Below are 13,621 nucleotides of genomic sequence, written 5' to 3'. Positions count from 1 at the left end.
GTGGAGAATTAAATTGAGTTATCCAATTGAGATTGAAGCTTGTTGGCTTAAAATGACAAATTTTCTTCCATTCCTTTGTTTCCATTTTTGATATATTAGTCTTGACACATTCCAGGCATTAGTCTTATACTGCCTGAAGAGGAGGTTGCTGTGACAGACAGCTGTGGACCAATCAAATCAGAATTATTATACATGATCTCTATTTTATGTGGGCAAAGTTGTCTGAAATCATCATATAAAAACAACTTTTCATATTGTGATTCTTTTACATATTCTTTACAACATTCAGATGGCAGAAGCCAACTTTGTCTGCCATCCTCTATATATCTGTCTAGGAAGTTTCATGGTTCCTGTCATGCTATAGAACAGTGGTTCTCAACCTGCGGTCCACAGGCCACTTGTGGCCCAATCAGCACAGAGCTGGCACATGTGCCAGTCCAGTGTTAGAATCATAGAATATCAGGGTGGGAAGGGACCTCAGGAGGTCATCTAGTCCAACCCCCTGCTCAAAGAAGGACCAATCCCCAATTTTTGCCCCGATCCCTAAATGGCCCCCTCAAGGATTGAACTCACAACCCTGAATTTAGCAGGCCAATGCTCAAACCACTGAGCTATCCCTCCCCCCAAACATCAGATCACTGCATTGGCTGTGAATCGAACCCAGGTCAACTGCTTGGAAGGCAGCTATGCTCACCACTATACCACCAATGCATGTTGGGGAGGTCTGGATACTGCGGGGACAGTCCCATGGGGATTGGATGATGGGGGGGGCAGCCCCTGGTTGGGGGGGGCGCCCTGCACCAGGCAGGGCCCCCCATCTTTACAGACAGGCTCAGCAGCCCCGCTCTCTGGGTGCTCAGCCCTGCCACACCACCAGCAGCAGAGCGGAAGTGAGGGTGACAATACACCATGCCATGCCACTCTTACAGTAAATTAATTAATTTTAACAGTTGATGTTTTGACTTATTTTGCTAATTTAAAATGCTCTTGGCAGACATGTGCCAGGGTTGAAATGAAAGGTGCTGTATCGATTTGAATTGTATTGCTGTCGTAACAAATACTAAACTGCTTATTTTTTTGTAGATGTACAGCTAGGGTATAGATTGTTGGACGTGGCCCACATAGCACTTAGAGAGCTGCATATGTGCCCCACAATGGTAAACAGGTTGAGAACCACTGCTATGGAGACTCACGGGGTGTTTTAAACTGGAGATGTTTATTTAAGAACACTATTAGGACAACAGGCGTCCAGACGATCAAGTTCTAGCTTTGTAATAAGGGACCACATCCTATCTGGAACTCTTTATAGCACAGCCACATCTAGTGGTGGAATAAGGTACTACAAGGAAATACATCATTACAGGTCCCAATACTATGGTGTCTGATTGCCTATTTAACGAGAATATATACAAGCACTGTGCTTGGAGCTGTTTTTGATGATTAATTAGCAAAAGCATAAGCTTCCATGCATGTTTTTTATTAACCATTTTATTAGTGACCCTCTTTAATCTGTTTTAGGTTGTGTTAAAGATGGGTCTGCCCGTAGGCACCAACTTCCCCTCTTCCTCACGAGTGCTTGACTTCCCCCCGGCCCCTGGCCTTGCCCCCACTCCACCCCTTCCATGAGGCCCCGCCCTTGCCCTGTCCCATCCCAACCCCTTCCCCAAAGTCCCTTCCCCCACTCCGCCCCCTCCCTGCCCCTATTCCAACCCCTTCCCCAAAACCCCGCCCCGCCTCTTCCCTGCCTCCTCCCCTGAGCACTATGTTCCCACTCCTCTGCCTCCCCCCACCCCCTGGAGCTTGCTAACGGTGGTGGCCGGGCAGGAAATGCTGGGAGGTAGGCAAAGGAGCGGAGATGCGGCACACTCGGGGAGGAGGTGGGGCAGGCAGGGAGGGGAGCTTGGCTGCCAGTGGGTGCAAAGTACCCACTAATTTTTCCCTGCGGGTGCTCCAGCACCAGAGCACCCACGGAGTCGGCACCTATTGGTCTGCCATTATCTAAAAGCTTTACGCTCTGCATGTTGAAATCTCACTGACAGCAATAAACAAAAATCAAGTTAAATTTCTGACCGCAGTAGAAGAAAATGAGTATCATGTCCCACAAGTGTGCTTATTTAGTATTAGAGCACATGAGCAATTGTCATAAATATAAAGGGAAGGGTAAACCCCTTTAAAATCCCTCCTGGCCAGAGGAAAAATCCTCTCACCTGTAAAGGGTTAAGAAGCTAAAGGTAACCTCGCTGGCACCTGACCAAAATGACCAATGAGGAGACAAGATACTTTCAAAAGCTGGGAAGAGGGGGAAAAACAAAGGGTCTGTGTCTGTCTCTATGTTGCTTTTGCCGGGGATAGATCAGGAATGGAGTCTTAGAACTTTTAGTAAGTAATCTAGCTAGGTATGTGTTAGATTATGATTTCTTTAAATGGCTGAGAAAAGAATTGTGCTGAATAGAATGACTATTTCTGTCTGTGTGTCTTTTTTGTAACTTTAGGTTTTGCCTAGAGGGATTCTCTATGTTTTGAATCTAATTACCCTGTAAGGTATCTACCATCCTGATTTTACAGAGGTGATTCCTTTACTTCTATTTTTATTAAAAGTCTTCTTGTAAGAAAACGGAATGCTTTTTCATTGTTCTCAGATCCAAGGGTTTGGGTCTGTGGTCACCTATGCAAATTGGTGAGGATTTTTACCAAACCTTTCCCAGGAAGTGGGGTGCAAGGGTTGGGAGGATTTTGGGGGGAAAGACGTGTCCAAACTATGTTTCCCAGTAAACCCAGTTAGAGTTTGGTGGTGGCAGTGGATATTCCAAGGACAAAGGATAAAATTAATTTGTACCTTGGGGAAGTTTTAACCTAAGCTGGTAAAAGTAAGCTTAGGAGGTTTTCATGCAGGTCCCCACATCTGTACCCTAGAGTTCAGAGTGGGGGAGGAAACTTGACAGCTTGAGATGTGAACACTTGGGTGTTGTGAGAAATTTTCAGAATGCATAGAACTAACTAAGAAATAAATGCAAAACCGTATGGATTTGATTCTATCCCTCACTTCAATGACTAGATCTTATAGAAGTTTCTCTAAGGGCTTGTCTACATGGGGAAATAGCCTGGAATAGCTCTTCCACATCAGCACCCTGTCTGGATACTCTTACTGCACCCTTGGGTATGTCTATACAGGAGCTAGAGGTGTAATTTCTAGTATGGGCAGATATACCCATGCTGGCTTTGATTAAGCTAGCGCACTAAAAATAGCAGAGTAGCTGTGGCTATGTGAGTGGTGGGATGGCTCTAGCCACTCTGAGTATGTATTTAGGGTTTCAGCTGTGATTGCACTTGTGTAGCTAGCCCATCCCACCACCCATGAAGCTGCGGAACTGCACAAAAGCACTCATAAGGTATGTCATACTGGAGTGCAGGGATAATCAAACCTAGCGTGGGTTTGTCTACCTGAGCTGGAAATTATCCCTCCACCTCCAGTATAGACATATACCTTACGTGTGCTTTTGTGCAGTTCAGTTTAATCCACATTGGAACCTGAACTGAACAAAGACAATCTTAGTGAGAAATAAGAGAGTGAGAGCAGAATAGCTATTGTGCTTTAAATTCACACCCCAACTTATTTCACCAGAGTTCCCTGTGTAGACAGGTCATAAGAAAATTATCCTTTGATAAAAAGACGTAAACAGTCTGTAGCCAGGGCAGTAAATTACAGTCAGGTCCTGAGAACACCAAGAAGTTTGCAGTTTGGTCTATTCTCCATTGCAGTTATTTCAGGAAGTCCTTAAATGGATCAGTGGCTACAGATGACTTGTCTCACCTGCCATCCAGATAGCAGTTTTGGGTCCTTGCACTGGATGGTGCCTTTGGAAAACTGATAACCATTCGTGATTTAAAATAGAATCCAAGAGGTTAGCTACGATTACAGAAATAAAGGGGCCCCAATCTTCCTTATTCTACATTTTATACAGAAGGCCTAGGAGAAGAGTGAGACTGAGAGGGCATTATAGCTCTCCAACCTCCAACAACATCTTCCTGGACAGGAGCTGCAGGAGGTTCTACAAGTGTAAAAATGCTACATCTTAGTAAGATGTGGACATGCTGCAATCTGCAGGCAAAGAGGCTCACAGGCAAATTGCCTACTCGATGGTTATGTATGGTAGCACCCACTATGCGCGTAACTTCTTTTTCCTGTGAGGATTCTTTTAATGGGCTATTTGGTGGGTGTGATTGGAACCCACACACCTTCTGGGCGTGGTGCTCTGTCCCGTCTAGTGGCACCGAGACCACTTAGAGAGAGGGTTAAATGAGTCTGCTCTACAGCCTTAGCTAAGAGCCAGTTGGCTTTTAGCTCATGCAGTAGAGGCTCATGCACAGAGGTCCCAGGTTTGATCCCGCCTGCCGACGATGGGTCTTCCGGCGTTACATGATGTCTTAGCTGGAGCTAGGAATAGAACTGCACATTAAACCCAATGCCTTGCCGATGCGCAGGGTACGAGGAGTTTTCTCCCAATTTGTGTGCCCCTGTGCTGGTGCCAGACATAGTTTATGTCTACGTAACAGTTTAAGCCTGGGTCTGAGCCTGGGCTCAAGCCAACCCCGCTCCCCCTTGTGTCCACAATGCAAATGTGCTAACCTAGGTCTCAGACACAGGGTCCCAACACTCTGAAGGGCTGGAGGGTCCAAGCCTGTGTTAAGCTGGGACCTAGAGTTCGAGACCTATTGCTTTCCTCTGTGCACGTGGCCCCGGGTCCTGGAAGCCCCTCTGGATGTATCCCAGAGTTCCCAGCAGCAGACGAGCAGCACGGCAGGCAGCCAGCACAGCAGCCAAAAGTGCCTTTACAGCCTGGCTGAGCACATTCCCCCTTCCTGCTCCTCCTGTGATGGCAGCAGTGACTCCGGCTCCCTCTTCTCGCTGCTGCATGGAGCTTGCCCAGAGCAGGAAGCAAAGCAGACGGGCGGCAGGCAGCTCCTGGCTGCCAGGGATGTTGGGGGTCATCCCTCCCTCGGCCAGGCTAAGCCAGGAGCCCTGCCTCTCACCCTCCCTGCAGGACAGCAACTTGGTCGCTCTCTGTTCCTAGTACCTGCTCCCGCCCCCACTGTCCCTGGGGCTGCGTGTGCAGGGGCACCCAGACAGTGTGCTGTTAGGGCTGTGAGTGGGAGCCAGCCCCCCAAGCTTCCCAACAGCATCCCGGGGATCTCTCATTCGTGCCTCCCTGGGCACGAATGATCTCTCTCATTCACCGCTCCGCAGCTGGTAGCCAGGCAGGGGTGTGTGTGTGTGTTTTTCCTCTGTAACCTACATTTTACGTCAAAACAGACAAAAATAAATAAAAACAACCAAACAAAAGCACCTTCACTGAACATCCCGTTTTCAAAATTAAGAATTGCAAAGTTTCATTTTAACAGCTTGACAGCCGTGGACACCAATGTCCTAATTATCCTCAGAACAGGAGCACATGGGCATTTTCTTGCCAATGTGACTCCTCCTAGAGGTGGAGAGCTCAATTCTCAGATTAGATCAGTGGTCCCCAAACTTTTTCTGTCAGCCCCCTCTTGCCCGTAATGAAATCTGGAGCCATGGTTGGGAGCTGGGTTGGGAGGAGAGCCGCGGTCCAGGCTGGGGCCAGGGCTGCAGCCCGGAGCAGAGCTGGGAGCCGGGGCTGGGAGCGGGGCTGTGGCTAGGTCCTGAGACCTGGAGCTGGGGGCTGAGGCAAGGGCCAGTGATGCAGCTGGGGCTGGGGCTGGGAGCAGAGCCACGACTTGGTCCTGAGGCAGGGAGGTGGGAGCTGAGGCCAGGGCCAGAGATGCAGCTGGGGCTGGGGCTGGGAGCAGGACTGCAGCTAGGTCATGAGGCAAGGAGCTGGGGGCTGAGCTGCAAATAGGACAGCACCTGGGGCTGCAGCTGGGAGCAGAGTCACAGTCGAAGCCAGGGACCATGGCCAAGGCCTGAGGGTGGGGGCTGACGCTGGAGCCAGAGGGGGGCTGAGGCTGGAGCGGAGCTCAGGGGCACTTCCTCCCCGTCCCCCGTGGCGCTGACCCAGACCATGCTGCACCCCCGAACATTCCTCCCGCCCCACAGTTTGGGGGCCACTGAATTAGATGGTAGTTCAGTATAAAGCCTTCTCAGACTGCAGTCATTCTACTGAGACAGCCACCACAGAGCTAATTATACCGTTTATGTACTCGTGTGCTCCTTATGGGCACCTGAGTCCCATCAATGGCACATCCACAGTTAGGAAACAGGGTGGGCAGTAGAGTTTTTTCCCACAATGCACCATGTTCCCAGGGCTAGAGTGCTGACAGTGGGGCTGAGGGGCTAGGCACTTTGGGATATGTTGACTTTGACTTGGGCCTGTGCTCTGCAGCGTGGGCGCCAGAGCCCTAGATTCGAGCACAGGTCAGAAAATTCTTAACCTAGGGTTAAAATGCAGTGTAGTTGCTCAAGCCCAGGGTTCTCTGACACAGGCCAGCCGACGCGAGTCCCACTAACTCTAGGCTTATATTGCTGTTGTAGTTAGTCCCTGCGCATTTATGCAGGCAGGGACTGCTCCCTGCTAATGCCCTCTGGGGTGGGACACAGACAAGCAAAGCTGGATGGCCAAGGAGAGAAGTGAACTGTGCACCCCATAAGAGATGATGCAGCTGGTCTACTTCTCTGCACCACCCTCACAGAGGGCAGTGCCTGTGCGTACTAGGCACAGTTTGCCCCTAACCCTAACCCTAACCCTAGGCCCTCTTTGTTACATCTCTATTCTGTAGATCAGTCATTAGGGTTTTCCCCACTTTCCTTACTCAGAGTCTGTAGTGGAATAACAAAGCTCCTGCTATATCTGTCCTCCTTAGAATCTAGGAACCCTTGGATTCGGATGGTGCTGTTACCGCAGCCCTCCCTCCTGCTTCTTCAGTGATTCTTCCATGAGCATCTCTTTCTTGGTCTCATGCAGCTGAGGCCCAGTTCTTCTCCCCCTCAGGACACAAGCAGCTTGCACTGATCTCAGTGATAGTAACTCGTATCCTGCAGGGGAGGAACAGGCCCTGGGAAGAGCAAAAATAATTGATGATTTTGGGCTGACAAAAATGCTCAGTTTTGCTGCAAAAATTACATGAAAAAGAGAGCATTTATGGCCCCACTGTCTATATTTTATGATGTCTGAGTCCAAGTGTTTATTTCCATTGTACTCATTAGTCATCAGACCCATGGTTTCATATTAGAGCTAACCTTTGAGACCGAAGGTACCAGATTATTCATGCCTTTGGGTGTGGGATGCCTTGTAAATATATGTTGTTGTTAACAAATAGGGTTTGACATAGGAAGCAGAAATTAGTCTGCAGCAAAAACCTCCAATGGCAGTTTCAGAAATGTAATGCCAAAAGGTATTTGAGGCACGGGTACTCTTTACTTCCTTCAGCAACCCCGACTTTCTGAAGAAACTTGGTTATTTCATCTGTAGCTAAGCGGTCCTGAGCCTGCATTAAGATTCACTCAGACAGAAGCCAGTGCCAGCTCTCAACCCCACTGACTCAGTGGTGCTCCATGCGGCTCCAGGCTTCTGCTCATGTGTGGTTGGGTTGCAGGATTGGGGCCAAAGCATTTAAATTACTTTAGAGAATTGGCCTGTGCAGCGGGAGAAGTGGCTATAAGAGGCAAAAAGCTGGCCCGCAGTGCACTTTAAAAGCCCCACAAAACTTCTCTGAATGTATAGTTGATTGACTGTTGCTAATGATAGGTTTAAGAAACATTAGTAGTGGAAATCTGGCATTTCAGAATGCAGCAAACTTTCTGAGAACCAGACTACAACCACACTGGGTAGATTCTCAACTGGTAAATTATATACATTCCACATACTTTAGGAAGTAGCTTCTCCAGTAGTTAGCCTCAGCTGTGGCATTTTTAGATCGATTAGATTTCTGACTACTACAAAAATACATGCTTTGAGTTAATTCTGAAACATCCTTTATTAATGACTGTCTCACCTTAAAATAAGAGGTTTTGAGCTTGGCAAATTGAAGCCACTGAGTTCAGTTTGCTACCCGCACACATTCTCTTTGGCAAATGGAAACTAACTTCAGAACTGCAGGAATGTACATTTTTGTGCCAACCTTCCTGCAATATTATCTGTTTTGGTTATGTTATCTTTCTAAGCAGCAGATGCTTTTCAAGCAAAGGGTGCTAAGTGCACTCTACACATCTATGCTATCATAAATAACTAGGTAAACATAAACTGAATTCTGCTCCTGTGTTAAAAACTGGGCACTGTGTATAGGAAAGCTAATTTCCAGTAATGGGTTCTGGTGACATCTACAATTATGCAAGCAAAGCTTAAGTGGTTCATAATGTTACACAGAGACAAATGGAAACAACTCTATGGGTACATTAATATGAGAGATTTAAAAAAAATAACTTCAACAAGGAAAACTGCATCAAAATGAAAACCCTGATATTGTGATTCACTGTAGCTTTTAACAGGTTTCAGAGTAGCAGCCGTGTTAGTCTGTATTCGCAAAAAGAAAAGGAGGACTTGTGGCACCTCAGAGACTAACCAATTTATTTGAGCATAAGCTTTCGTGAGCTAAGTGAGCTGTAGCTCACGAAAGCTTATGCTCAAATAAATTGGTTAGTCTCTAAGGTGCCACAAGTCCTCCTTTTCTTGTAGCTTTTAAGAAACACATTGCATTATTCAGATTCTAACACAGGCTATGATGATTGTATAGTAGTTTCATGCACTTAGTTGTATTCTACCTTTTGCATTAGAGAAGTTGGTTGAAGCTGTGCTTGAAAATCAAAACAAATGTACTCTACATAATCTATTTCATTGTGCCACCTATTTCCCCTGACAGGGTCTATGATCTGAAGAGCATCAAATGTAGTGTACCTAAAGTATCTAAAAATGCTTTACTTACTCTGTTTCATACATTTGCCATTCTTCTTACCTGCTAAGGAGCCTGGGAGGAGGCAACCTGATATCTAACAATTGCTCTTTAATCAATTTTTATATTTTATATTGCCTGTGGGATTCTCTTAAGGTGGTTTCTTCTTATTCAGGGAACATTCAAAGCAAATGGGCCATTCTTCTTGCTCAAGCTAATATCAAGTGGGTGGCAGGAGACGTTTCTTTAACCTCATCACTTCAGTGTTCCTGCACTCTGACTTATCTGTGACCACAGAAGTACAATCAACTCCCAAGCATTTCAGTTAGTCTTATCTATAGCACAACTCAGAGGTAGACAGCTGATGTACTGTGCTTTTACTGCCTTCGAGAACTGAATAGTTAGCTTTTTGCCATGCTAATATTCTGGCATGGCAGATAAACACTCCAGATATGATCTTATGAACTAGGCATGGTTTACTCCTGTACTGATCCTGAATCTGGGCCAACATTCCACTTTGCATACTCCAGCTACTTACTGCACTTCCACTTAGCTTCCTGGTTGCTACTATGGACTGTAACCAGGAGCGCTGAAAGCACCCCACAAGTAGAGAAGCCACTGGTTCCTGAACTATAGCTCTGTTCCTGTTCTGCCCCTTCCCCTGAGGCCCTGCCCTCGCTCCACCCCTTCCCCATGGCTCCGCTCACCCTTCCCCCAAGGGCCTGCCATTGCTCCGCCTCTTTCCCCAACACCCTGCCTCCTTTTAAAAGTGATGAGGCAATGGCCCATGCCCCCCCATTCTGATGCCCCTGACTGTAACTACCTAGTAGAGGTATTTCAGAATTGTATTGAATTATTAAAATTAAGGGTGAGATTTTCCGAGCTGCCTATGGATGTGGATGCCTAATTCTCATTTATTTTTTTAATTATTTACATTACTAATTAATTGAAAAACCTTGGCCTATATTTTTGCCAGAAAAAACAAATACTATTCACCTTCCCCTCAAAAGCAGGTATACATACTGCTATTTGGATTGTGAAAAGAGGAGCCTATAGCTTTAAGATTAAGTGATTCACCTTCAAATAAATCCACGAGAGTTTGCAGTTAGTACTAGTTTGCAGGTAGGTTTGAGGAATTTACCCCTTACTCCCGTGACTCATGAAGCCTTACACTGGAAACCTGGACAGCAGCAAGGAGCGCTTCAACAATAGGCTGAGCAGGTGCAGAATGACCATGAAATGTATGTTTGGCCGATTAAAGGGTCACTGGTGTTGCCTTTTTGGCTGGCTAGACCTCAGTGAGGAAAATATTCCCATGGTCATAGCAGCCTGCTGTGCTCTGCATAATATTTGTGAAGCTAAATGGGAAAAGTTTCGCCGGGGTGGAACATTGAGGCTGATTTTGAGCAGACATACACCAGGGCTATTAGAGGAGCTCAATGGGGAGCTATTCGAATCAGGGAGGCTTTGAAGCCGCATTTTGCCAGTGAGTCCCAGTAATGTGCTTTTCTGTAATGCATTCAGCTAGGCATTGTTTACTTGCCATCTTGAATGACCCTTGTAATGATTGCTGCCTGAGTGTTAATTGTAGTCTGCAAATGTGCTGATTGCCACTGTGTATGAATTTCTGCAGCAACCACCCTTGTGTAGGGCACAAATAAAGAATAATTGTATTTCTAAGACTAATTTTTTTATTAAACAGCAGTATACAGATTTCCATTTCTCTACAAGGGACATGACATTGAGCAGCACTCTCTCAAATGAGGCTCTCACAGCTGTGTGTAAATCCAGCTGTCATTATGGAACATGTCCCTAGGGGTGGAATGCAAGGGGTACTGACATGGGCTAGGAACATGAGAGGAATGTGTGTGGGGAGTTTGGGGAGAGCATGGAACACAGTTCTGTATGGGCTGCAGGGGCAGTTGAGCATGGATGTGTTGTGACTGCAGCACAATCAGAAACCTCAGCATCTCTGTTTGGTCCTCTATCTGCTTTATCATCCGCTCCTGCCCCTGTCTCCTCTCCTGCCTATCCATTCTGAGTTTTTCATGTACTGTCTCTTTCCATGCTCTATGCCTGCTATCTGCATGATCAGATGATTGCAGCACTTCTCTAAACACGTCCTCCTTACTTCTCTTCATTCACCTCCTGGAACTGAAGCTGGGGCCCAGTTCTTCTTACCGGCACTCCCTGCTCCTGCTGGAGTACTCCCAGAGCTGGAGTACTGGGACTGGCTAGACCCCCCTGGGGTCAAAAAGAGGTCCTGGCTCACCATGCCACCAGACAACCCTATCGCCTGTCCCAAATCCTCCTGCAACTCGACCTTCCTGTCCACCACTTCATCCTTGGGGTTGATTCAGCCAGCTGCTGCCTCCAGACCCCTGAGTATCCACGGGGCTTTGGGCAGTGGAGGTGGGGGTCACCGCCGAGGATAGCATACAACTCCTAGTGGAAGCAACATGTCTTCGGCACCGCACCAGAGCAATGGCTGGCCTCCCTTGCCTTCTGTTAAACTTGCCTCAGCTCCTTAATCTTAGCACAGAACTACTACTGTTTGTTTCTTCTGTTCCCCTTCTCATCCAGTTATCAAAGTTCCTATGACTGGATCGGAGCTGCGACTGCACAGTCTCCTCTCCCCACAGACCCAACAGAGCCAACAACTCTGGAGTACTCTAGATGGGAGTGCATTTGCTGAGTAAAGCTGGCATGGTCATCTGGAAAGATGCTATGTGAACTCTCCACAGCAAGCAAACAGGAAGTGGAGTTTCAAAAATTCCTGGAACTTTAAAGGGGGAGGAGTGCATGGGGGAGGATTATCTGGCTGCAGGGCAGTGGAGCTGAAACTGCTGACCAGAACGCTTATAATGGGCATTGTGGGACACCTCCTGGAGGCCACTTAGGGCAACATAAGCAAGCGCAGTGTCTACACTGACACTGTGTTGCTCTAACTTCTTTGCAAAAAGCTGTATGCCTCTCATCAAGGTGGTTGTATTATGTTGGCATAGTCAGAGAGTTAAATCGGTGGGAGTAGCATTGCAGTGTTTACACCTCCACTGTTTTGTCAACAAAAGCTGACTTTTGTTGACAAAACTGTAGTGTAGACAAGGCCTCAATCACTTTCACTTGATAAACCCCGAAAAAGGATTGAACTGTACTAATTAAAATGCTGGCAAGTCACTAGGATCTCACTTTACACCACATCCTTGCCCTGATCCTACAAACTGCTGAGTTCCACTGGTGAGGTGCTGTGCACCCTAAAATCACACTGAAGTCATTGGGAAATGAGAGTGCTCAGTACCTTGCAGAATTGGTCCCATAGTTGGAACAGAAATTTCTGGTCTTGCCTGTTCAAAAATTCTGACTTCAGGATGTTCTAAACAGCACAGGCCACTGGGCTTCAAATTTCTCATTAAAAACATTTTTGTTGTTGTTAGAAGATAGGATGAGAACTTAGAAAAAAACAAAACTTGAAACAAGGCAAGTTTGCTAGGAGCTCTTCTTTGGAGCACAAAGATAATTTAAAGTGGCACAATTTAACGGCTGACAGTGTTTTTAATTATTAACAAAAGTTTGATTTAAAAAAGTAAACAGGATTCCTTGGTGCTACAGGTCTGTTTTTTGTATCCCTAGAAATCTCTTTCTTCCCAGAATATAGATCTGTGAGTTGCCTAGCTTTCTTCTAGGTTTTGCAATATGCTTAGCTGGGTTTTCTAGAACCTGCTGTTCTGAAATGACTTGCAGGACTTAATTGGGAATTTCTGTACACACTATTACAGCAATCATGCCCTTTCAGCGAATCCGAGCCTTGATGTCCTTGTATATTAATAAGGTAGATGAGCTTTCTTTGCTTATTACTTGCATGTCTTTTATTATAAGAACAAACAGTTCCTTTTGAATAATTTTAAGAGTATTTATGTCATTCATTTCTCTTTGTCATCCCTCCAGTCCCTGCTATTCAACACACCTATAATACAGAATACTCCTGTCTAGTTGCTGTTTAGATATACAAAGTAAGTGGATTTTATTTCTCTGTCCTGATGACATTTCTAGTTAAAAGATAGATACAAATAAACCTGTGAAACAAGATTAGGTTACAGTTTTTATCATTAATATCTTGAGGATTTTTTGACACCTTGGAATCCTATGTATAGGAAGATCTTAAGTAAAATTAAACATGATATTGTTTGTCTGTGAAACCTTATTGTTATTTTAAGGTGTCCTTTTGTGTTGTCTACAATGCTGCAAAAATATAAATTGAGCATTGATAAGGCGAAAAAGATACTAGTCAAGTTTGAATTTCATTGGAGTTGTATAGGTACTCCACTTCCCTGAAAGGTGGTGGCTATGTCAATGGGAGAAGCCCTCTTGTTGACATAGTACTGTCTACATGGTGGGGGTTAGGTCGATATAACTATTTCATTCTCTGGGGGGTGGGGGAGGATTTTCCACATCCTTGAGAGACATAGTTACACCAACCTAAGTCTGTAGTGTTGACCAAATCTTAAACTGCAAGTGATGAAGAATCCATCCCATCCCTATGTAAGTTGTTCCAATACTTAATTACCCTCACTTAAAATTTTATGTTAACTTAAAGAAAAATAATTGGAGTTTGGATTCATAAGCTTTTCTTAAAGGTTTTATTTACTTAAACAATAAATGAATTAAACCAATTTTTATGCAATTTGAGGATGCAAAAAACAAACCAGAAACTAATCAGGATGATTAGCTGTTTAGCAGTTAATCAGAATCACTAGCTGAG

The 13,621-nt window shown here is 45.7% G+C and overlaps 1 non-coding gene across 1 annotated transcript; it reads right to left on the bottom strand.

The window, feature by feature from the left end:
- Window positions 1–639: 639 nt before the first annotated feature.
- Window positions 640–711, bottom strand: TRNAG-UCC (transfer RNA glycine (anticodon UCC)). The gene has a single exon. It is a non-coding gene; the product is annotated as a tRNA-Gly (tRNA).
- Window positions 712–13,621: the final 12,910 nt, after the last annotated feature.

The sequence above is a fragment of the Lepidochelys kempii genome, chromosome 3 (assembly GCF_965140265.1).
Source record: "Lepidochelys kempii isolate rLepKem1 chromosome 3, rLepKem1.hap2, whole genome shotgun sequence".
Taxonomy (NCBI): Eukaryota; Metazoa; Chordata; order Testudines; family Cheloniidae; genus Lepidochelys; species Lepidochelys kempii.
Note: the sequence above shows the minus strand (reverse complement) of the source record. Positions and strands in the feature narration are given on the sequence as shown.